The sequence below is a fragment of the Schistocerca americana genome, chromosome 6 (assembly GCF_021461395.2).
Source record: "Schistocerca americana isolate TAMUIC-IGC-003095 chromosome 6, iqSchAmer2.1, whole genome shotgun sequence".
Classification (NCBI taxonomy): domain Eukaryota; kingdom Metazoa; phylum Arthropoda; class Insecta; order Orthoptera; family Acrididae; genus Schistocerca; species Schistocerca americana.
This window is the reverse complement of record NC_060124.1, coordinates 323,579,276-323,604,106: the sequence shown is the minus strand read 5'-3', so window position 1 is coordinate 323,604,106 and position 24,831 is coordinate 323,579,276. Positions and strand designations below refer to the sequence as shown.

The following is a 24,831-nucleotide window of genomic DNA, read 5'->3' as shown; positions in this document are numbered from 1 at the left end:
GCTCACCGCGACGCTAGATGCCGCCTGGTGGCGTTTCAGGCACGTGACGCTTTAACGAAAGTATGTAAGCGGATCAGACACGGATGGGGGATCACGCTAGCGAGGGTATGTGCTGAAAATGGGGAAATCCACTGAGATAAACAACTTTGACAAAGGACAGATTATTATTACGCAGAGCCTGTGAGCGACTATCTCAAAGACGGTGAAACCTTCCAAATGTTCACTTGCTACTGTCGTGAGCATCTATGGGAAGAGGTAGAAGAACAGTCAAACTACCAGTAGGGGCTAGATAGTTGGACGTCCACCACTCTTCACAGAACGTCGGGTTCGGAAGCCTGTCTGCTCTATAAAGTAGGATAGATGGTGGTCTGTCGCATTGGTGGCGAAAGAGCACAGTGCTAGCACACGCACGAGTCTTTCGGAGCACGCCGTTCATCGTACATTGTTGAATATGGAGCTCCGCAGCAGACAACCCTTACTTGTTGACATGTTGGCCCAACGGCGTCGTCAATTACGATTGCAGTGGACACGAGACGATCGCATTCGACTGTCGATAAATGGTAACTTGTCGACTTTTCGGGTAAATCACAGTTTTTCTACACTAACTCGATGGTTGTCTCCATAAATGCCGTCACCGAGGTAAACAGTGGCTCGAAACGTGCAGCGCGCCATGGATGCAGCCTGGTGGGAGCAGTATTATGCTTTCTCCTGCGCTTAGATGGGCTCTGTGGTAGTAATCGAAGACACGCTGACAGCTGCGAATCACCTGCATCAGTTCATGCTTGATGTCTTCCTCGACGGCGAAAGTATAACTCTCCTTGTCTCGGAACCTGAACCTTGCTACATTATTTTGAGGAGCATTATAGTGAACTCACGTTGATGCCTCCCCTCCCAAATTCACTTGATGGAAATCATATGGAACCCATCTGGCACGCTATCGGGCGCCATCACCGCGTACGCATATCAGCGGCCCGTTATTTACGCGAATTATCTGAGCTGTGTTTAGACATTTAATACCACATGCCTCTAAAAACCTACCAACAAACTGCCGGATTCGTGATCCGCAGAATCAGTGTTGTATTTCGTTCCAAAGACGGAGAAGCAAGCTATTATGCAATTGGTTATAATGTTTTGGCTCTTCAGTGTAAATGTTTAGTATGGGCCTTTGTGTCTTTCTACTGGTTTTATTTTCAGTTTTCAGGGTTACATGTATTAAACTTCTTTATTGTTCTACGTTTTTCCTTTTTTTCATTTAATTGCTCATATGTCGTACCGAAATTTGATTAATATGAAGTGCTTTATTGAAAGTATGTGTCAAATAAATGTCGTGTGACTAGGGCCTCCGTCGGGTAGACCGTTCGCCGGGTGGAAGTCTTTCGATTTGACACCACTTGCCGGCCGGTGTGGCCGAGCGGTTCTAGGCGCTTCAGTCTGGAGCCGCGCGATCGGTACGGTCATCGGTTCGAATCCTGCCTCGGGCATGGATGTGTGTGTCGTCTTTAGGTTAGTTAAGTTTAAGTAGTTCTAAGTTCTAGGGGACTGATGACCTCAGATGTTAAGTCCCATAGTCCTCAGAGCCATTTGAAACATTTGACGCCACTTCGGCGACTTGAGCGTCGATGCGGATGAAATGATAATGATTAGGACAACACAACACCCAGTCTCTGAGCGGAGAAAAACTCCGACCCAGCTGAGAACCGGACCCGAGCCCTTAGGATTGACATTCTGTCGCGCTGACCACTCAGCTACTGGGGGCGGACAGTATGTGTCTACTAGCCAGTAATAAAAGCTTATTGATATTTAATCTGACGCATCCTTTCTCATTGTGAATTCTGCTACCACGTAATTGTCCTTCGGGACAGAATCAAAATTACCACTTGCTGAAATACTGTTCCGAGCTCTCTGTTGCGTACTATTTTGTTTGTATCAATGTCCTATCCTAGTACACACTTGCAACAAAGTGCCGCTCAAGTCGTAATTCAAAGCCTCTACGCTTTTAATAATTGAATTCTCTCTTACATATCAGTGAAGGTCTGTTTGCTTCTACTGCATACAGAAGGAGAGTTGCGTCGACTCAAGTCATAAATGACTAACTACTCATTACACATGAATGGAGTTTAACAATAGGCAAATACTCAGGATAGTCGTTTGCAGATGACGTGAGAGGCGATCAAAATGTTTCCGTTTGACGGCGTTGCTGCCGCGTATATGCAACATAACGCGACTCCGATGCCGGTATATAAGCACCGACAAGTAGGCAAGTGATTAGTATGGCATTCGTGCGTTTTCGGCTCTCGTGCGAATAATGTCGAAAGTAAACTATGGCGACTTTATTAAAGAACGCGCCCGAACAGGATCAAAGTGCTTGTATTCTTTTCTTGGCTGCCGAAGGACACACACCGGTAGATATCCTTCGGAGAATAAAGATTGTGTTTGAGACGGAATACCTGTCGTAAACCATCATTGTGGAATGGTTCGCGAAGTTCCGTACGGGTCGCAATTCGACCGTAATCGGATATGTAAAACAGAAGTTACGGCAGTTCAATTGGTAGACAACGCGAACACCCGCCCTATAGTCCTAGTCCCTTCCCATGATATTATCCTTTAAAAAGGCCTTGAAGGATCGACAGTTTCTGTCGGAGGAAGATGTGCTGCAGGCAGTTACAGACTACTTCACGCAGCAGGGGACAGTGTTTTACCAACTTAGTGCGTCGGTAGGATTTCGTGTCAGTGCTCACGATGAATTCGCCTGGCTGGGAAACCCAATCTGGACCTGTGGCCTCCGAACGGAAACTTTTTGATCGCCCCTTACATGTAGCTTACAAGAAACGAAAACAATAGTGTTCGAAATTAAATTCTCCAGGAGCATATGGTATCACAAGACTGTATGTGGTCTATTCTGTTCGCAAATCTTAAACCTTTGATAATTTTAGAGACAGAATTGAAACAGGAGCAGCTATTTCCATAAAACAAGATTTTTAATTTATTTAAATATGCCAGTGTTCTCCTAAAGACAAAAAGGTTAAATTCATTTTAGCACAGCACATTTATCCAGATTTGATAAACAGTTTTACATTCCATCTTTGTTGTAGTATAAACGGTGACAAAGGTATCCATAACGAACCTTCCAGTGTGTATCCAAGTGTGGACTGTTATAAACGTGAATCCGATCTGACCGTGGTCGCTTGCATTCCGCAGATAACGTTTTTCAGAACGGGTTAATGTGTAAACTGTGTATTTTAGCACCAGAGCTGTGAATTTACGTGTATGCATTTCAGTAACAAAAACGAAAGTTTAGAGACCCAGATTTTGGGTACGTTCGATTACATTGCTTTCCCATTCTTTTCAGTTGCAACTGTAAAAGTCTCTTATCTTTTCGATATTGTAACAAATCGAAGTACAGATAGGAGTCGCTTTATCTCGCAGAAGATGTGATTAATCTCGCTGTGTCTACGGCGTTATCAATAAAATTTTATCGTTCACGTTTTCATCAACCCAATTCGTACAATATTTGGTATCTCTTAATAAAGTGAAGTGATACGGTTAGATTTTTTTTATCTGGCTGATGAGTGTATCTGTTTACCTCATAACTAATATTGTCGGTAATATCCTATTCACGATGATATTGCCTACATGTGAAATACTGACTTTTATGTAGTTCTTCACTTTTTACTTGCAATATATTGCTTTTTCGACCACAGCACAGATTTTTAGCTGCTTCCTCATAAAAATATACATAGTGTTCCAAACCTTTAGGGACACAAGTGGCCCATCGGGACCATTCGACCGCCGTGTCATCCTCAGCTGATAATTGGGATAGGAGGGGCGTGTGGTCAGCACACCGTTCACCCGGTCGTTATGATGGTTTTCATTGACCGGAGCCGCTACTATTCGATCGAGTAGCTCCTCAGTTGGCATCATGAGGCCGAGCGCATCCAGAAAAATGTCAACAGCGCATGGCGGCCCGGATGGTCACCCATTCAAGTGTCGGCCACACCCGACAACGCTCAACTTCGGTGATCTGACGGGAACCGGTGTACCCACGGCAAGACCGTTGCCATAAGGATGTTAGAGGGTCCTAAAATCAGTGCATTGAGATTGGGAACTAATGGTTGCAAATAAATATATTTTGTTGGCATAAATAATTTTTCCTTATAGCAACTACATAAACTCAAGATGGAGAAGCGGGGATAGGTAAGTTAGGGACGACATTACATTATCTGCTCAAAACTATCTCGACACCTACTAGTGGATATTAATATGAGGTGCGCCATCCCATAGACTTCAAGGCGGCTTGAACTCTGCTCGGGACGCTTTCAGTGAGGTGTCTCAGTGTCTTTGGGAGGATGGCAAATCATGTTCCTCAAGAGCCAAAACCATAGAATGTGATGATATTGAACGGTTGGATCTGGAGCGACGTCTGGGTTCTGACTCATCCCAAACGTGCTCCATTGGGCTCGGGGGGGGGGGGGGGGGGGAATATCGGCAGGTCAGTCCATTTCTGGAATTTTATTGTCCAAAAACCATTGCCCCATGGATGCTGTTTTATGGCAGGGTGCTCTGTCATGCAAATACAAACACTCATCGTCTGCGAACTGCTCCTCTACAATGCACAATAGAAAATGGTGTAAAACATGTTCATGTCCTTCAGCAATTACTGTTTTCTTAAGTGCAATAGGCCTACTGCGCCCTAGTCACAGAAATAAAATCATGCCATTAATAGCATCTCCTCCATACTTCAATGTTGACACTACACATGATGGAAGGTAACTTTTTCCAGGCCTTCGCCAAACCCTAACGCTTCCATCGGATTGTTACTGAGCATTGCAAAATTCATCGCTTAAATAACTCGTGTCCAGTGATCCACTGTCCACTGTTTGCAGCTGATGTGTCGCCTAGCATTATCTACAAAAATGTTTGCATTATATGGAGCTACTCCACCATTTCACTGCATGGTTTTCTAGTTCCCTATGCACTGTCACTGTGATAGCTGGGCGACTGGCAACCCTACGTATCTCTTGAGTGACCCCTCCGGCTGATTCCATGCGATTTTTTACAGTAACCATCCGCAATGCTCGACGGTCCCTGGAAGTCAGTGCATGAGGTCAGCTTTCTCCTGGTTTAGCTCTGGCTGTTCCTTCATGTTTCCACTTCATAGTTTCATGACCATCAGTCGACTTCAGCAGCTTTAAACTGTTGGATTGTCCTTGATGTGTTTCTTTCTCGCAAGAGAAACCCCCCATCGCTACCCCTCAGATTTAATGGTAAGAGGACCCAGTGGACAGCCCGTCAAAAACTTAACACAGGTCAAGCATGGACTGTGAAAAATAAAGCAAATTAGAAACAGTGAACGGTCCAAGAACAAGAAGTGCAGTATAGAGCAGCAAGGCAGACAACGAGTGTCGTGGTCACGCCGGCACAGTAGCTCAGCATGTTCAGTCAGAGAGCTGCCTGGTCTTTGTAATAAAAAAAAACTGAGTGAAGGGATCAACAACGAACTTCAACGGATGTGATGTAACGACCACTACAACCAACAACAAAGAAACAAAATTACTAAAAAAAGAAAAATGAAAAAAGTGGATATGGAGTTGGACCTGCCTGCACGGTGGCTCAGTGTGTTCGGTCAGAGGGCTGCTTGACTTCTGTAACAAAAAAAACTGAGTAAAGGAGACAATGATCAACTTGAATGGATGTCTTGTGGCGTCTCCCCAGACCAAACGCAACGAAGTATAAAGAAAAGAAAAAAAAGAAAAGAGAGCTGCCTGGTCTTTGTAATAAAAAAAAACTGAAAGAAGGGATCAACAACGAACTTCAACAGATGTCATATGACCGTTACGACCAATAACAGCCAACAAAATTACAAAAAAAAAGAAAAATGGAAAAAGGTGAATACGTAGCGGGACTTCCATACGGGCGAGCCATGTTCCAATCTCCCTGGCGTCAATCTTTTTCAGCTGTTGGCTTTATTCAAATCTGAGGCTGTGACGTGTTGTAACGTCCGTTTTCAGTAGCGAGGTGTAAGGTATAATGACAGTTGATTCCGCACAACTATTCTATTAGCAGCCGAAAGGGAGTAGCTTTCGAAAGGGAACCGCAAACGTTTGATGAAAGGCGACAAGTCAACCGAACCCTCCGCAGGAAAACACGTCTGGTGTGTCATACACGGCATTAGCGACAGCACGTGTGTCATATGATAGGAATCTCTTACCGATGCACCTAATTTGTACGACTGGTAAGTGGGTGAGATATGCTTTCTTGCCCATATGCGTGTTCGTATGAATGTGAATGTGGTCACTCCCAAGGAAATGATGAAAACATAATAGTTTGTCACATAAGCTGCAACAAATGCAACGGTTTCACAATCACGCAATTTCTCTGTACTCGTTCAAAACATGCGTTTTAACGTTTTCAAAGTTGCGTTCCGTTTTGGAGGTCTTGACTCTTGAATTCCATTGTTGTATCATAGTTCACATCCGTTTTTGTTGTTTGCATTTCTGTGAGACGTCTATGTTGTTCTCGTCTGCTCTCACTGCTCATCACATTTACTTGCGACGGTAACGTATTCTTACCACATGACCCATATTCTATAACCAACGTGTAGTATGACAACTGCCAAAACTACAGAGAAAGAACAAACATTTCAATGATCGGACGGAATGTTCATAATGCTGTGGGGAAAAAAAAATACGGCTCGTGCGCGTGACAGTACAACACCGTATCCACTCCACCAGAACGCTATTAGTATACCCGCATACTCTGTACTACACTTGTTGTTCTTAGTCTGTTCACTGTTTTGCTTTCTTTTTTTACAGTTCAGTACACCTTCTTCCTGTTTTCATTCTTGATCTGTGCTCAGTTTTTGATGGACTATCCACTGATCAATCTTACCACTAAATCGGAAGAGGGATGGGTGGGGGGGGCGGGAGGTGCTATGGGGAGTTTCTTGTCAGGTGACAACCTACGACTAGTCCACGTTCGAAGACACCGAGCTCTCAAGAGCGACACATTCACTGCTTTTCTACAAACAACACGGTACTTCCAGCCTCCTTTTATATTGTCGGATCCGCGTCTCGTGACATCTAGCGGTCAATTCTGTATTAAGTAGAGCTGTCTGAATGCTTTTGATCAGGTCGTGCATGTTGTGTCACAGAGCTACACAGTTACTTTATGCATCGTTGAACGAAAATTTAGGAAAATGTTGATCAAAACTGAATAATGTATTCGTCACTAAGTTAATGCTGATAGTATTTTAGAGGTCCCCTTTCTTAAAGAGTTCTACAGTTTCTGAAATGTTTTGGAACATAGCAAATATCACTTGAGTGCTGTTTTATTGCATCACGCTGCAATACAAACCAGTGTGGCTGTAATTATCATTCAAGTACTTGTGGTGTCACCGCCAGACACCACACTTGCTAGGTGGTAGCTTTAAATCGGCCGCGGTCCGTTAGTATACGTCGGACCCGCGAGTCGCCACTGTCAGTGATTGCAGACCGAGCGCCGCCACACGGCAGGTCTAGAGAGACGTACTAGCACTCGCCCCAGTTGTGCAGCCGACTTTGCTAGGAAAGGTTCACTGACAAATACGCTCTCATTTGCCGAGACGATAGTTAGCATAGCCTTCAGCTACGTCATTTGCTACGACCTAACAAGGCGCCATTACCAGTTTATATCGAAATTATAAAACATGTACCGTCAAGAGCGATGTTCTCCACTTACGGATTAAAGTTAAGTATTACATCAACTACGTACTTTATTTGCTACTAAAAATTCCTTTAACTGTTCCAGACCTCACGCCAGTCTGCGTGAGCTTAACGCGTGCCTTTCGGCTTCCTCTCATAGTGACTTGGCTGTCTTGCCAAGTCACAACAGTACTAGCATAATTGTAATAGTATTTCGAAATTCTAAACAATTTTTATATGCTTGACATTAATCAAGAATGGGCGCAATCGAGGATAACATCAAATACAGAAGTAAAATGTCAAATAGCCAAGGTCGCTAAATCCCCCCCCCCCCTCCGCCCCCATCTGCTACCGTGTTGCCTCTATAATGCTGTTTAAAGTCAATGTTCAGTGTTGTGCGTCCCCTGTTAGTGTTGCGAACAGCCTGATAGTGTCACTAGTTGTGTTTTTTTTATCTCGTGCGAACAGAAACGAGACTGTCACCGTGTTTTTTTAACTGTTCCTGTTTACGTACTGTTGTCACACCCGCATCGTCAACGCCTTGTTTTTATATTTTAAATTCCACAACTTTCCACTATTTTACAGTTATTTACAATGTCACCGTTTTAGCACCTGTTTTTATTGTTTGTTTACATTCTCATTGTGTTTTCAACTTTTCTGTAGGCTGTACATCGACCTATTATGCTGGCCCCTCGGGGGGGGGGGGGGGGGGGGGGGGGGGGAATCGAAGTGCAATAAAGGAAAAAAAACAATCAATAAATACAACTTTATTCTGATGATTGATTTCGGCAGTCTAAGTTGCCATAATCCGGTCTTTTCAAATACCCATCACTCAATCATATGTACAATATACCGTGTCACGTCATAACGAGTCATTCCAGAAATATGCCGGTGTCTCAAGTTGTTAATGTCCTGAAATGATTGTTGATGATGCGACACGGCATATTGTACATATGACAGAGATGCATTTAGGTGTATTTGCATAAGATCCGATGATGGTGACTCATATTGTCGAAACCGGCCGTCAAAATAAAGCTGTACTTAGCGATTTTGATTGTTTGAGATTTTTACTTCTATATTTCTTGTAAACAATTTCTTAGCTCAGTTCATGTTGTAACGTTTTCTTCACTAGTACGTAGATACTTTCAAATGATACACAAGACCTTTTTTCAGGAGACGCGTTTTCATTCAAGAGATTATGAGACAAAAGGTTATTCGTGGGTTTTTCCACTGAAAGTATTCATCATTGCCATCAGCTGACGCAAAACACAGCTTGACTGTGAAGGTGGTGCCCTTGAATCGTAATGCTGAGGTCTTGTGGTAGACACCCGCCTCGTATGTATGTGTGGAAAATTTTTTGGAAATTTGTGGTAAGTTCCTACGGGAACAAACTGCTTAGATCATCAGTCTCTAGGCTTACACACTACGTATTCTAACATAAGCTGGACTGTGCGGCTGGTCCCGGCGGAGGTTCGAGTCCCCCCTCGGGCATGGGTGTGTGTGTAAGTCCTTAGGATAATTTAGGTTAAGTAGTGTGTAAGCCTAGGGGCTGATGACCTTAGCAGTTAAGTCCCACAACATTTCCCACACACACATTATAACTTAAACTACCTTACGCTAAGGACAAGAAGCACACTTATGACCGAGGGAGGACTCGAACATCCTACGGGGGACCGCACGAACCGTGGCAAGGCGCCTAGACCGCGCGGCTGTGTGGGTGTGGACTTCAAATGTGCCTTTACATGTGATGGACTATGTTAAGAATATTACACAAGTTTATCAAGAAATATAGCGATGAAAACTTAAATAAACCCAAACAATGAGGGCAAGATTCCGTTAACGCTGATGACACGGCATCTGTAGCAGTATCATAGGTATGAATATTCGATATTAATCACGAAGAGAATCTCGCGGTTTTTGTAACGCTGCTGTGTCTTTCTGTAGCTGTTTACCATACAAGACGGTGGTGGAACTATTTTTTGCCAAATACCATGCAGCTGCTCGTAGATCTTTTTCCCGTATCTACAGGCAATTTGCAATTCATGAATCGGGAGCCTGTAGCGGCAGCAAAAAGCGAGTGAACACACGGCGTTTTCTCACACGTTATTTCCAAAGCCAGGTCCAGTCAGGCCGCTCTGATTTTTCGACCGGCCTGCACAGTGCGTCCCAAATCCCAACGACCTGGGAACAGCGAAAGCAAAATACTTAAAATGCAAAGCGGTTGTGATCGTCAGGTGCCACGGAGAAGCAAAACCTCGTTTATAGAGCAATTCCGCACGCGGAACTGTCACTGAAGGCGAGAATCCTATTCCGTTACTCTCCAGTGGCGTCGTGGCCCTTCGTTTGTCTCGGGGTTAAGATAAACAGTGGGCGAGGGCCGACTGCGCGGCGTGTTGTGTCTCATAACACGGACCCGGGCAGCGAACCGCCGTTCTCTTCCTCCTACCGGTGTCTAGACCGAACTGCGGGACACCTCAAACGCAAAGATTTATATGTGCTATCAGGACTTCAGTCATTGACCCAGAGAAAGAATTTGATAATAGTTAATGCAAAAATTAAAAGTCATGAAGGGTACGCGTTTGGGCTGAATGGACAGGAGAGCACTTTCACATGATCCGAACAATAACTATTGAGACTAATAGAAGACAAGCAACGCAAAAATTATGAGAATAGTTGGAGGATGTACTCGTATCTTATCATACTTAAACAACATCATGAATGAAAATGCCACCAACACCTTTCATTTATTAAATATGTAAACCAATTTTTGCCGGCCGTTGTGGCCGAGCGGTTCTAGGCGTTTCAGTCCGGAACCACGCTGCTGCTACGGTCGCAGGTTCGAATCTTGGCTCGGGCATGGATGTGTGTGATGTCCTTAGGTTAGTTCGGTTTAAGTAGTCCTACGTTCTAGGGGACTGATGACCTCAGATGTTAAGTCCCATAGTGCTCAGAGCCGTTTGAACCATATTGAATTTGAACCAAATTTTTTTGTTGTAGAAAACCTTTCTGTGCCTAGACCGCAATTTTCAGTATACGAGTATAATTACAGCACGATGACCATTATCAATTTCATAGTGGTTGATACCTGACTTTGGGCTCACATTTTGGTCACATCTCATGACGAACTTCGATTTATTCTACCTTACCGGAATTGCGGAAACGTCTACTTTTATTTGGTGTATGAATATTACATTTTTGTAAAAAATGGGGCGGCTTACGCGGTAATATTTAAGAGAAAGCGTGCTTTTTCGATCATTTTTTGGCGAGAGTAAAATTTGAGGAGTCATAGAAGTCAGACCGCAATTAGGAGAAAAAACTCCTTGACACAGTTTAAAGATACAACCATACTCAACTTCCAGCCAAACTGTCGCTGCTTTCAAATTAGTCGTTTTGTCCTTATAATGGTGGGCGTAGATTGCTGCAATTCGTCGAATAGTGACATATATTAACATACGTATATTAACAAGTGTAAATGCAAGCTCTGCTGGTGAATTTCACAGCTGTTATGTTTTTATGCACGTAAATCCACATAAAGCGCTATTATCACATCTTTTGCTTTTGCGTTTCTGTGCCCCGCGTTTGATATGTTGCTGGATCTCTGAACAGTATTGCAGCCACTTCGGGGAACTGTGCGTCAGTGAGGATGAAATGATGATGATGATGATGATGATGATGATGATGATGATGATGATGATGATGACGACGACGACAACACAAACAGTCCCTGACCATAGAAAATCTCCAACGCAGCTGGGAATCGAACCTGCGGCCCCTGGCATGTCAAGCCGGCGCGCTGCCCTCTCAGCTACAGTGGCGGACCACAGCGAATAAACATTTACACAATGCGCCCTTGATTTAACAACTTTAAATTGCTTCATGCGATTTCAACAAACGATATCTCAGCTAACAGCATAGTGCTATAGCTATCATCTCTGAAAGCTATATATCTGTATCTATTTTATTTATGATTTGCGTCGTCTTTTATAGCTTTTCATTATGCAAGTGTTTGTCAGAAGATCATATCCTCCGGAATTCAACAGCAAATGAATACAGCGTGAGTACCTCAAGGGTTGTCTTACTTGTGCAGTTATGTAATGAAGAATTTACAGTTTTTCCGGTAGCTTTCTTTAAATGTTGACTGTAAGTGCTATTAAAAGACTGTTCTAATTTGGAAGTGGTCAAACGCATGCGTTGGCGAATATCACAGTTTCAAAAAGAACTGAAAGACGCTTCTGTCAAGAAGGAGTAAATAGTTGGTTCAAATAGCTCTAAGCACTATGGGACTAAACATCTAAGGTCATCAGTCCCCTAGACTCAGAACTACTTAAACCTAATTAACCTAAGGACATCACACACATCCATGTTCGAGGCAGGATTCGAACCTGCGACCGTAGCAGCCGAGTGGTTCCGGAATGAAGCGAATAGAACGGCTCGGCCACCGCGGCCGGCTTGTAAATAGTTGTTTAAACAATATTTAACGACAGTCTTATGTCATTTATCGTGAGCACACTTGCGCAAGAATGCTGGTTTATTTATGTATAAACCAAATATTACTTATATTTATTGTAAATATCTAAGTGTAACCTAATGTTTGTGAGAGTCCTTTATTTAAATATTGTTGTAATATATTAGTTCAGTCTACGAAGTAGTCATGTTGAGTCAGATCATGCCTGTAGAGCTTAATAACGATGGGGGGACAGAGTTCAGCCAATCGAAAAGTAAACAGTAGCAGAACGCAACAGGAATCAAGTATAAACTGGGACTCTCAAGTGAAGAGATGAAGGGAGCAATTCTGGACTGGAAGGAGGCAGACCTACCTGTGTAACGAGTTATAAATGATTGTGAGTGTGATTGATTATGTGCGGTGAACGGCCGCTACCATACTTTAAATTCTGAATGTACTTTATATTTCTAGAGGTCTGAATGTGCTCCAGTTAGGATAGACAGAGTATGAATTATTACTCGCCGTTTCACGTGTGTCCCTTTGTGAATCATCATGTTGAGCTCTGAACTGTTTTGGGCTGGTGAAATTTCGTGTTTTGTGATTACGAAATTGACTTAATTTTTTTATCTTAAATTACAATTTAGTTTGAGAATTTTTCTACCATTCTACACTCCTGGAAATGGAAAAAAGAACACATTGACACCGGTGTGTCAGACCCACCATACTTGCTCCGGACACTGCGAGAGGGCTGTACAAGCAATGATCACACGCACGGCACAGCGGACACACCAGGAACCGCGGTGTTGGCCGTCGAATGGCGCTACCTGCGCAGCATTTGTGCACCGCCGCCGTCAGTGTCAGCCAGTTTGCCGTGGCATACGGAGCTCCATCGCAGTCTTTAACACTGGTAGCATGCCGCGACAGCGTGGACGTGAACCGTATGTGCAGTTGACGGACTTTGAGCGAGGGCGTATAGTGGGCATGCGGGAGGCCGGGTGGACGTACCGCCGAATTGGTCAACACGTGGGGCGTGAGGTCTCCACAGTACATCGATGTTGTCGCCAGTGGTCGGCGGAAGGTGCACGTGCCCGTCGACCTGGGACCGGACCGCAGCGACGCACGGATGCACGCCAAGACCGTAGGATCCTACGCAGTGCCGTAGGGGACCGCACCGCCACTTCCCAGCAAATTAGGGACACTGTTGCTCCAGGGGTATCGGCGAGGACCATTCGCAACCGTCTCCATGAAGCTGGGCTACGGTCCCGCACACCGTTAGGCCGTCTTCCGTTCACGCCCCAACATCGTGCAGCCCGCCTCCAGTGGTGTCGCGACAGGCGTGAATGGAGGGACGAATGGAGACGTGTCGTCTTCAGCGATGAGAGTCGCTTCTGCCTTGGTGCCAATGATGGTCGTATGCGTGTTTGGCGCCGTGCAGGTGAGCGCCACAATCAGGACTGCATACGACCGAGGCACACAGGGCCAACACCCGGCATCATGGTGTGGGGAGCGATCTCCTACACTGGCCGTACACCACTGGTGATCGTCGAGGGGACACTGAATAGTGCACGGTACATCCAAACCGTCATCGAACCCATCGTTCTACCATTCCTAGACCGGCAAGGGAACTTGCTGTTCCAACAGGACAATGCACATCCGCATGTATCCCGTGCCACCCAACGTGCTCTAGAAGGTGTAAGTCAACTACCCTGGCCAGCAAGATCTCCGGATCTGTCCCCCATTGAGCATGTTTGGGACTGGATGAAGCGTCGTCTCACGCGGTCTGCACGTCCAGCACGAACGCTGGTCCAACTGAGGCGCCAGGTGGAAATGGCATGGTAAGCCGTTCCACAGGACTACATCCAGCATCTCTACGATCGTCTCCATGGGAGAATAGCAGCCTGCATTGCTGCGAAAGGTGGATATACACTGTACTAGTGCCGACATTGTGCATGCTCTGTTGCCTGTGTCTATGTGCCTGTGGTTCTGTCAGTGTGATCATGTGATGTATCTGACCCCAGGAATGTGTCAATAAAGTTTCCCCTTCCTGGGACAATGAATTCACGGTGTTCTTATTTCAATTTCCAGGAGTGTAGTAACGCTTTCAATGTAAAAATGTTCAAATGTGTGTGAATTCCTAAGGGACCAAACTGCTGAGGTCATCAGTCCCTAGACTTACACACTACATAAACTTATGTTAAGAACAACACACAAACTCATGCTCGAGGTCTGTGACATGGCGCCTCAAACACCGGGTGGCCGCTTTCAATGTATCTTTAATGCATTTGATAAGGATATTTTCTGTCTACACTTTCAATGAAAATAGTAGTAACACTTGCGTTTATTTGAAATGTCTTTTCTTGAAAAAACATTATTCAGCATAATTCTCTGCCGGCCGGGGTGGCCGAGCGGTTCTAGGTGCTACAGTCTAGAAGCGCGCGACCGCTACGGTCGCAGGTTCGAATCCTATCTCGGGCATGGGTGTGTGTGATGTCCTTAGGTTGGTTAGGTTTAAGTAGTTAAAAGTTCTAGGGGACTGATGACCTCAGATGTTAAGTCCCATAGTGCTCAATGCCATTTGAATCGTTTTTAATTCTCTGTTGTCTGTCTCAATTGCAAAAGCTAGAATAGACACCCTTGTTATTGAATTATTCATTTAACTTTTATTTTGTATTTCTATTTATTTTATTAACTCGCAATTCAAGCCGATTCATAGACTGTTTAACTGCAGGGCCACAGCTACAGGTTATTATTTGCAGCGAATTAGTTACGGGGCATGAAAGCAGACGTGTGCGACTCTATGACCATATCGAGCTATTCTTTTTAAACAGAGCCGTAGACAGCCCAAGTACGCCGGCCGCGGTGGCCGAGCGGTTCTAGGCGCTTCAGTCCGGAACCGCGCGACTGCTACGGTCGCACGTTCGAATCATGCCTCGGGCATGGACGTGCGTGATGTCCTTAGGTTAGTTAGGTTTAAGTAGTTCTAAGTTCTAGGGGACTGATGACCTCAGATGTTAAGTCCCATAGTGCTCAGAGCCATTTGAACCATTTTTGCTCATTTGGGATGGTGTTCAGAAGAGCAACTACACTAGCAGTAACCGCTAGGTACCGTCGCATAATTCCGTCTTCAGATGTACCTGGTATTGTTGTTCCCGCGTAGTGATTTGCGAAGATGGAAAAAATCTAACTGATACGAGGTACGTTTTTCATAGGATCACATCTTTCTGCCATCATCATCCAGCAGTGGCGTGGACTGTAAAACCTGTGTCCACAGCCAAATTCGTGATCAGAGTAATCTGTGATCCTATGAAAAACATATCTCGTACCGATTAGGTGTATACAGAGTGTTTCGGTAAAAGTGTTTGCCTCTGTAACTTACAAACTAATACGTGACGCCAAAATTTATTGCGGTAGATCAACATAAGGAACGTTACACTTTCTGCAGAGCTATGAACGTAGTTCATTGTGTTATTTTCCGAAGAGTTACAGCAAAGAGATACAATCTTTTTAAAATTTAACCATTGTAGTTTCTATCAGGCATTGGAATCATTGAAACCAATTGTGAACAAATCAGTTTAAATAACACTCCTATCACGTTTAGTTTGGGAGCTACAACGCTTCAAAGTTTCAGGAGCGGATACCGCACGCTGTACATAACGCAATGCACCTTCTCAAGGTACTGCGGGAGAGATGTAACGTCGCCGGTGTCACGTAGCGACAAGCTTCCTCGATGCGCTGTTAGACTGACGTCTGTCGCCCTACACGGCCGTATACGCGACAGGTCGAACCACACAAACAAACGGGGTTCAGTGTGTCGTTATTACTGACGTCGGACGGAGGTGGCATACACGTATAACTACTACATTGACTTGTTTCTGATGCTCGGCGAATGCCGACACGATGCCACTGAAGCACCCAAGGCATATACTGTGGAACATCCTAGGAGAAGAGCTCCGGCAGCCATTACGTTCTTACGTGCTGAACGACGACTTCGGGAGACGGGCGACTTGGGAAGTCGCAGCAGTAACAGACGACGAGCAAGAAGTGAGGAGACGGAGGTGTTTGCTTCAGCTGCAATACACCGCGATCTCCATGTCAGCTTACGAGACTTTGCTGTAGTCACTGGGGTTAGCCTTGCATTTATGTGGCGTACAGTACAGGGTCACAGGTTTCACCCGTACCGCATTTCACTAACGCAGGAGGGAGCAATTCGAATCGGAGAGTTACTTTCTCTGAATGGACCATGCGTAATTTCACTCGGGACCCCTCAAGCCGTCGGCATACGGACCGTGCTGTCGAACGTTAACGATGAGCGTACGAAGTCCAACGTGCTGCTGAACGCTCAGGAACGATGCGACTCGTGCATACGGTACGTGGGCCCCAACGTGGTATACGCGATCGCAACGCACTCCAGCGGCAGTTGAGGGATGTTTCTAGTTCGTAAATCACATTGTTTACTCAAAGAGGCGCGTAAAATTCCCACATTAGCTCTATTAAAACGCACATTTCCTACATCGTCCACGAAAAGGAAAGTACCATGTCCAATCAATAAGGACACAGATTTTTAAAAGTTCCATTACAAACAGTGCGGTACAAATTTGGAATACTTCTCCGCATAAGAATAACATTATTTCATCATTCCCACATTTTAGTAAAACCCCAAGGTCAGTCTTACTTGATCAGTGTTCCTACTCAGTAGCAGAATCTTTGCAATATGTGAATTACGAAGCGTAAAAGAAAAAGGAGCAAAATATCTTTATACAAGTAGCGCAAGCTGTCCTGTAGATTAAGCCAATCGAACAAAGTCGCCCCTCAAAAATAGGTGAATTTATATTTACATAACATCAAATATTATAGTATATACTTATATTAAACTAACAATAAAGTACCAGAACCCAATAAAAACGAGAATGTCAGGAAAAAAATTTGGAAGTGGGACGACGCGACCCAACGCCCAATTACACTCCTCTGTAGCGTGCAGAGATGCTAGTCATTACGCTACAGCAATTACTTGCTTAACATATCTAATCATAGTATCTTAGCTCCTGCAGAAAACATTATTCGTAGATATGTTACTAATTAAAGTTTAATTATAACAAATTGTACCAAGAACAATGCGTTTTGGATAGATCTTCAGTGAGTCGTTCGCTTCAAATAGGCTAATCTCATAATACGCGAGTTACAATAATTCTTTTGCCACGAATATGATGCTTTTCATTATTTTATTGGAACGAATCACACAGTTAATAACAAGTTTTCCAGTGATTCTCAATTTGCTGGTGCGCAGAAAAGGCATATATATATATAGGCTTGAAATGAATGCCAATATGGCGCCTCACAACTCTGTACTGAAGGGAGACTGCGTGCGTGTGACGTAGGTGGCGTTGTGCCACCTCATTGGTCAACTTGTTAGGAATACGATTTAAATTGATTTGTACACAGCTGGTTTCAATGATTTCAGTGCATGACAGAAAGAACTACTGTTCCACTTAAAAATTATATCTTTTTGCTGTAACTCGTTGGAAAATAATACAATAAACTATGTTTATAGCTCCGCAGAAAGTGTAACATTTCTTACGTTGACCTACCACAATAATTTTTTTTCGTCAGTTATTACTTCGTAAGTTACAAAGGCAAATACTTTTACCGAAACAAGGTGCGTCTCAGGATGGAGCTGGTAGCTCCGAAACTGATCACGGTACAGTTAAAAGAAACTAAAGATCATTTTTATAGTTAGACTCAAATTTATTCACAATCTCACAACAGATAATGGAAAGGCATGAGGAGAGCATGTATAGTTTACAGTGTGGCAGAGATACAGGCTCCCTAGGGAACAGAAAAAAATCGGCTATGGTATTCCGACAGAGAACCCAAGTATACGATAACATATAAAGCCTCTTGATTAAGGGGCGTTTTTGGATAAGGCGCCGATTAGACGATACTTTGTTCCAGGATCGTGTGAAAGATTTGTAGAAGAAGATGCACAAAGATTTAGTGTTATGCAAAGGTATGGTCAAGGTACTGCATGTATCCGGTCTGGTATTGCAGTTATGGAATTGGTGACAGGTACTTTCTTTGTGAGGAAAGATATTGTGGGCACCAATGTTTAAGAAACTGGTGAGTTAAATGGAGTATATGAAAAAAAAGACGCCTATCCGATCGCTTCCAGAATTCCTGAGCACAGGATGGGTCGAGGTGACCAAACAACCACATGCTATACGCACATCTTATGCAACTTCGAACCTCAGAGAGTAGTGCACACTGGAGACATTCCCAGTGCTCCTGAAGTGTAACTGTTCCCTGTGAACTTCGCTGTGGGCGCTTTAGTGGTGCTCTGTCGCCTACTATTTATTTATTTTTTTCAAACAAACTTCTTACAAAGCCTGGTATAATGCGATTTTAAAGCTCATCTGTATACCAGAGAGAAGTCAAATATAATTATTGACTTTTAGAAAATAATGACTGCTTAAGTTCCCTAATTTAGATGCCACAACATCTATACACACCCTATTTTGAACAATCGAAATTATTTTCAGAAATCCTATTAAAGTGACGAAGCGTTTTTGGAAAAAAATACGGTCCAAACTGAGAAGTACGTGAAGAATTTGTTCCACAGCAGCACACACAAAAATGAAATCCTTCAAAAGTTTTCAACATATTAGTAGTACGCTTGTGCTATTACATGGGTTTCTCTTTGTGTATCCTCTTCACAATATTAGTTTTGTATCGGTATCGCTCATTATACAATCCTCACAATGTTATTTTCATGCTTACACATCTCTCTTTCAGACAATGAACCAGTAACAGCACCCGTTTCACCCACAATTCCTTGAAGAATCGAACTACTACGTATAAAACAAAATATCTCTTTACTTGAGAGACAAGGTAATGTGTTAAATAACATGTCTGTCGAAAAGGCCTTTACAACTTTGAAAACTCATACTGATTTATTCATTTATCTTATAGACATGGCTTGGGTGTCATTTTATAGTAAAAGACTCAAGTTTTCTGCCTTATGCCTAAAAAGGACTAATGTGACTTCCATTGCTTATAAAGCACACATTCCATCAGAAGTCGATATCCTGCCAAAACTCGCTGTAGCATGTCATGTATGAGTTCCTCAGTTGAGAGGTAGTGTCTAGGTCTGAGCTCTGGTAGAGAAGCCAGTAATGGTGGAATAAACTTAGCGGCCTTAATGAATCCCCAAAAGAAGAAGTTGAGAAGTGGTGGGTCCGGTGAACGTATAGGTTATGAAATTAGCACTCCTCTACCCATTCACAAAACTACTTAAAAGTTCTTGCATCGTTGTAAACTTCTGTGGTTTGAAATCGAACATTTTCTCAACACACGCCAAACTATCATATGTGAGACACCCAGTCCAGGTACATGGGGACGACCTGAGGATTTGTTATATCTTTCAGGACACCTACTTTCAATAAAACACTTGCGCCACTCATTAACAGTAGACCTACTGGGAGAATTTTCACCATACTCCAAACGAAAATTACGTTTCACAGTGTTGAAGACTTTCACTCTTCAAACAAAACTCACACGCTCGGAACCGGTGGAGGCAGCCATCTTTGCTGCAACTGCTGTGGCGCTTACGGTGGCGCGATTCTGTACTAGTGTACCACATGTGTCAAAGGTGATTTCCCCCCCCCCTCCCCCTCCCGCAAGGTAACACCAACGCTAAGTCTGTAAGTCGTGTGAATTATTCGCCCATAGACTAATGACAAAGTCAGAACGAAAAGATTTGAAATATTTTTCTTTTTTTTTTTTTTTTTGCGGATACTGTCTGCAACATGTGTTACGAAAAGATAAATAGTAAAGAAGTAATAAATTACAGCGTCATGCCAAATGCGGTGTTTTACTACATGAAAAGCGAATATGTAGTAAGGGATAAACTTCTTTCCTCTTATTATTTTGTGGGGTATGTCAGCGGTAAAAGTTTCGAAAAGGTTTGAAATAATGTGTAAAGTTTGTTGGAATTCTCTAAGTGCTCACATTCTCAAATAATGGACGAATATGGTCTCAGTAAACTGCGAGCCGTTGTCAGTTGAAATGCCTCAAGACATGTACAGGGTTTCTCAGTTTACTTGTCTTGTTGCGTTAAATGTTTGACATAAGATATACCTGTTAATGAGTAGATTATTGCACCATTTTAAATTTTTGAATTAGGTCAAAAATAATATGAAAGATTGAAAATCAAATTTTATTGCCCTTGGAAAGCGGAAATAGGCAACCTGCGACTGGTATTGGGTGACCCTTTTAGCCGCTTGATAGTTATACGTTCCTTAATCCGAGAAAAAAATTTAGATCAGTGATTGTACTTTTTTTCTGATAACTGGTGAACCGTACAATTGCGCACGCATATTATCTGCTATTTCAGTGACCTCGCAGCCTCACGCAACTAAACTCGCTACTGGCGGCGCATTATTGGTTTTATGAAGCGATCCACTAACCAGCTGCCCGCCTGCAGAAAAAGTAATCTCATTCTGTGCAGCAAGCCGAAGTTATTACGTGGCTGAACATAAAATGTCAGTTTTGGGAATGACGTAAATTGGATAGCCCCAGACGCTCCCAGACTGTTATCTGTAGGTGACACGTAACCTGGTCTAGTACATTAACTGGTGATCAGCGTGACGATACAGGATTTTTTCGGTATAAGTTATCGCAACAACGACGTATGGTTAGTGTCTAGCCGAATTTATTAAAGTGCTGTTAATTCTTTTTGAGAAGTGCAAATGTGTGTAGTTTCTTTTTTATGTTTCATGAGGGGGCTGGAGCTAAGCGCAACCGAGGGGATCTTGTACGGAATGTTTAAGTTGCCGGAAGTAGACGGACCCGCGCGAGACGAAGATGCCGGAAGCTCCCCTTAGATGCTGTGGCCTATGTTAATGAAGCAACGTAAAATTGTTTCAAAACAACAAAAAAAATGAAGTGATGTGTGTTCTGTTTTACTGAGATCTGTATCAGAGAACGTCTGTGACAGCCACGTTTACAGACATGCATATTAAATTATTTACGTGGCAGTAGTCGTGCGTACTGATCCGAAATAAAACGTTTTGTGTATCCTGAAAAGAAGATAAAATGTTTATGAAACGAATTGTTTTGAAAAATACTGAACCGAGTTTATTTATATTGAGATGTGTTTGACGATCAAGAACAGGAGTGATCATTCCTGAAGGACAATTTAAAATGCAGTTCGACACTAAAAATATCGCTATTTACTCTATGACTGGGTAATCACATAAACTTGTTACAGCCGGCCGCGGTGGTCTAGCGGTTCTGGCGCTGCAGTCCGAAACCGCGGGACTGCTACGGTCGCAGGTTCGAATCCTGCCTCGGGCATGGGTGTGTGTGATGTCCTTAGGTTAGTTAAGTTTAAGTAGTTCTAAGTTCTAGGGGACTTATGACCTAAGATGTTGAGTCCTATAGTGCTCAGAGCCATTTGAACCATTTTTGAAACTTGTTACAAACGGTGAATACTGAAATATTTGGAGACCATAGGGAATATCACTCAAAACTAATCCGTTTTATTATTCAGGAAGTGTCTAAAGTGATCAAGAATTTCGTAAAATAACTTTCCACATTTGAGAATTTTTAATACGCCAACCAGAGATAATTGCATTCGCTGATCTTGGTGGCAACAATAATCCATGGTCGGCATAGTAACCAGTTAAACTGATAAAGGGAATCTTTGATTCAACTCAGGCAATTAAATTTAGACCATAATTTTCTGCAGTATTAATACTATTCAATGATTCGGCTGCTGGAGCAGAAAAGAACCGGTTTAAATAATAATCTTGCCAATATTGGGATAACAGGGTGTGTCAGAACTCTCGTTACAGACTTTTAGGACCTGTAGAGGGAATGAATACATAACATCTTGAATAGTAACTCATGTCTGGAAATGTAATCCAACGGTGCTAAAGAGCGAAGAGGTTAAAGGCGCCGGGTGTATATACAGGGTGTTTCAGTGATGATGTTACAAACTTTCTAGCATGATGGATAAATGTATCAGTCTGAGGAGTCTCCAAATACATATGTGATGTGACGAGAGCAAGCCATTAATGTTTATTTCCACCTGGGCTGCAGATCAAGCGGTGAAGTGGGGACACATGGACGCAAAACGGTTAGTCTATACCGACAAGCATAGTCCAGTTAGTGGTGAAGATACGAACGTGCTGGAAACAAGAGGTACTAAATTACATAAACTACTGTTCCATAGTACCCCTATAAAGAAACTGTAATGTAACCAGGCTGAGATAATCTCAAGATGCCCCTTGTCGACAGAACGTTCTAATCTAACGTTGCGTAATTCCTTTTAGAATGTTAGCACGTTGTGCAGTGGTACGGACTTAATACGATCTTTAGGCAAACACCGTTACTTCTTTCTTTGTTAATTATAACTTTACAGTCGGTAGAACGGTAAGGCGACCATTTAAAAGATATCCACGCTGACAAACAGAAGCTGTGGGTATTGACAAACTACGAGCTTTATCTTGAAGGCTGATTTTCCTCATAGGGTATCGAAGAACTGCGCGTGCTTCGTTGCACACGTTTTGCCAACTCCAAAAGACTTTCGAAAGTCAAGATCTCCGTCCCTACTAACGTCTTCGTCAACGGCATATTAAACCCTTCCAATTCTTCTGTTATACAGGGTGATGCACGAAGATATGCAAATATTTTAATATGTTATTCTACAAGTGAAATTAAAGAAAAACGTTCATATAAACATAGATCCGCAAATGTTTGGTTACGGAGCTACGAGTAATAAAATATTTTGACTGAAATTTAGCAGCTTCGCTAATATGAAGCCATCGCAAAAGTGTACGAGGTTAAAGTAAAGCACGATTTCCATTTGTTTTGTTGCTATTGATTTGGTGAATCTAATAAAACGTGTCCCAGACGTGTATCTGCAGTATTTTCCAGAGCATACAGAGAAACAACGACGTAATTTCGTAAAATATTTAATTTATTAACCACTAGGCCCAATTTGTTTTTTTTTTTTTTTTTAATTCCATACAATTGCACAAAGTTTTCAACAGGAGTTGTATAGAATTTAATCTAGGAAAAATGATGCTAATAATGTTAAATGAAACTGTATGAATGTGTCAGATAATCTGCTTTTATTAATACCATAGCACACGTCAATTCATGTTACACCGGAGGTTAGACAATTTAATTTATTTGTTATGTGCACAGGGACCAAAGTTATCAGTTTTGAACAGGGCCAGATGATTCAGAGCCTAAGGAGCTGAATGTATCTTGCAGTGACTGTATTTCTTTATTGGTATTGGGGGCTGCATTGCCCAATCAATTCGTCTAAAGTTTTGCTAACAGTAACACAGAGTAAGCACACCATTTGCGTTTACAACACGCAACATTTCGAGTTCAGTACTCATTTCACAGATCAGACATTCGTTGAACGTAATCGAAAAGTTTATTATTTCATATTTTAAAGAGCGTTACAATATGACGTCACACTCATTCATATGTGTGAAAAACTTTTCTTAAAAAAGAAAGGCAAATTGCCCAGACTGTACTCATCCAGGGTTTTATAATGAAAGCACTTAGTGACCTCGAACAAACTTTACGCTTAGTGTCAAACGTTTTTCTAAACGTGTTTGCCATAATATAGGTCAAACAGCTTGTCGCTAAATAAATGCTCTTCGTTCAAGTGGTAGAACTACAGAATTAATCATGATGTGAAGGTGTTTTACACAAGCGAGTTTAGTCATTTAAGGAATCAGGTACTTCGGGGAGTGGTGGGGGGGGGGGGGGGGGGCGGTGTGTAGAGGGTACTGGTATTCCCTTACTACAAGAAGTATGCATTTATGTAAAAGTATAACTGAAGAATTTCCCGTAGTAACGTTACTTCATAGGAAATATAGCTATTAACACATTTACGACACGTTGGTGTATGTATCTTTTAAAATTCTATTGCTAACAATTAGCATACAATTATCATGAAAACACTTTGAGAAGTCTCAAAACATTATGCATTGTTACAAGAATTCTTAAGATCGGAAGACTCTCACCTGTTCACGAGGCTACTGATCATATGCTTAACATCTGTACTGCTTGTACCCAACCGTTTAGTCATAACCCATTGTGAGAATTACGAACTGCTCATTTAGTGCTCTCAACCGTTTATGTTTGGACCCGATATTTAGTGAAAAAGCATAATTACAGATAATAGCTATAGATCGAAAATTAGAGCCAATATGCAGATTTTAACGATACTTTTGAACACAGTTGCATCAAATTAACGAATCTTGGCTCATTTCATTTAAAATATTTTGATGCTGAACAGTGTCACAACGGCATATTGCAACTTTATTACTGTATTACATATTACTAGTTGAATGCATTTTGTTGCAGTTTTCTCATTGTAAGCCACATTTTAAAATGTACAAGTGATATGTATTAAGTAATTTTCTTCCTACCTATGAGCTAATTTGTCAATAAAAGTACTATTAAACGTTGAAACGCATCGCCATCTATGCCAGCGAATGTATGCGTAGAAATTCATACAGTGAAAATTAATAATGTAACTTATTTTAAAACAGGATTCTTCCATTAGAAATACTTTAGGAGCACATAAGAATCATAAAATGTTGTGTGTGGTTAATCAGAAGGCAAGTGTGTGTCACAGTATCTTGCCTTGTGCTCCAGTAGCCTTCTCCCTGCCACGAATATTTCGAG

At 42.6% G+C, this 24,831-nt stretch overlaps 1 protein-coding gene across 1 annotated transcript in view; it reads left to right on the top strand.

The window, feature by feature from the left end:
* Positions 1 to 24,831, top strand: part of LOC124620114 (inactive dipeptidyl peptidase 10-like) — a 1,175,439-nt gene that overhangs the window by 603,376 nt on the left and 547,232 nt on the right. The window lies entirely within an intron of this gene.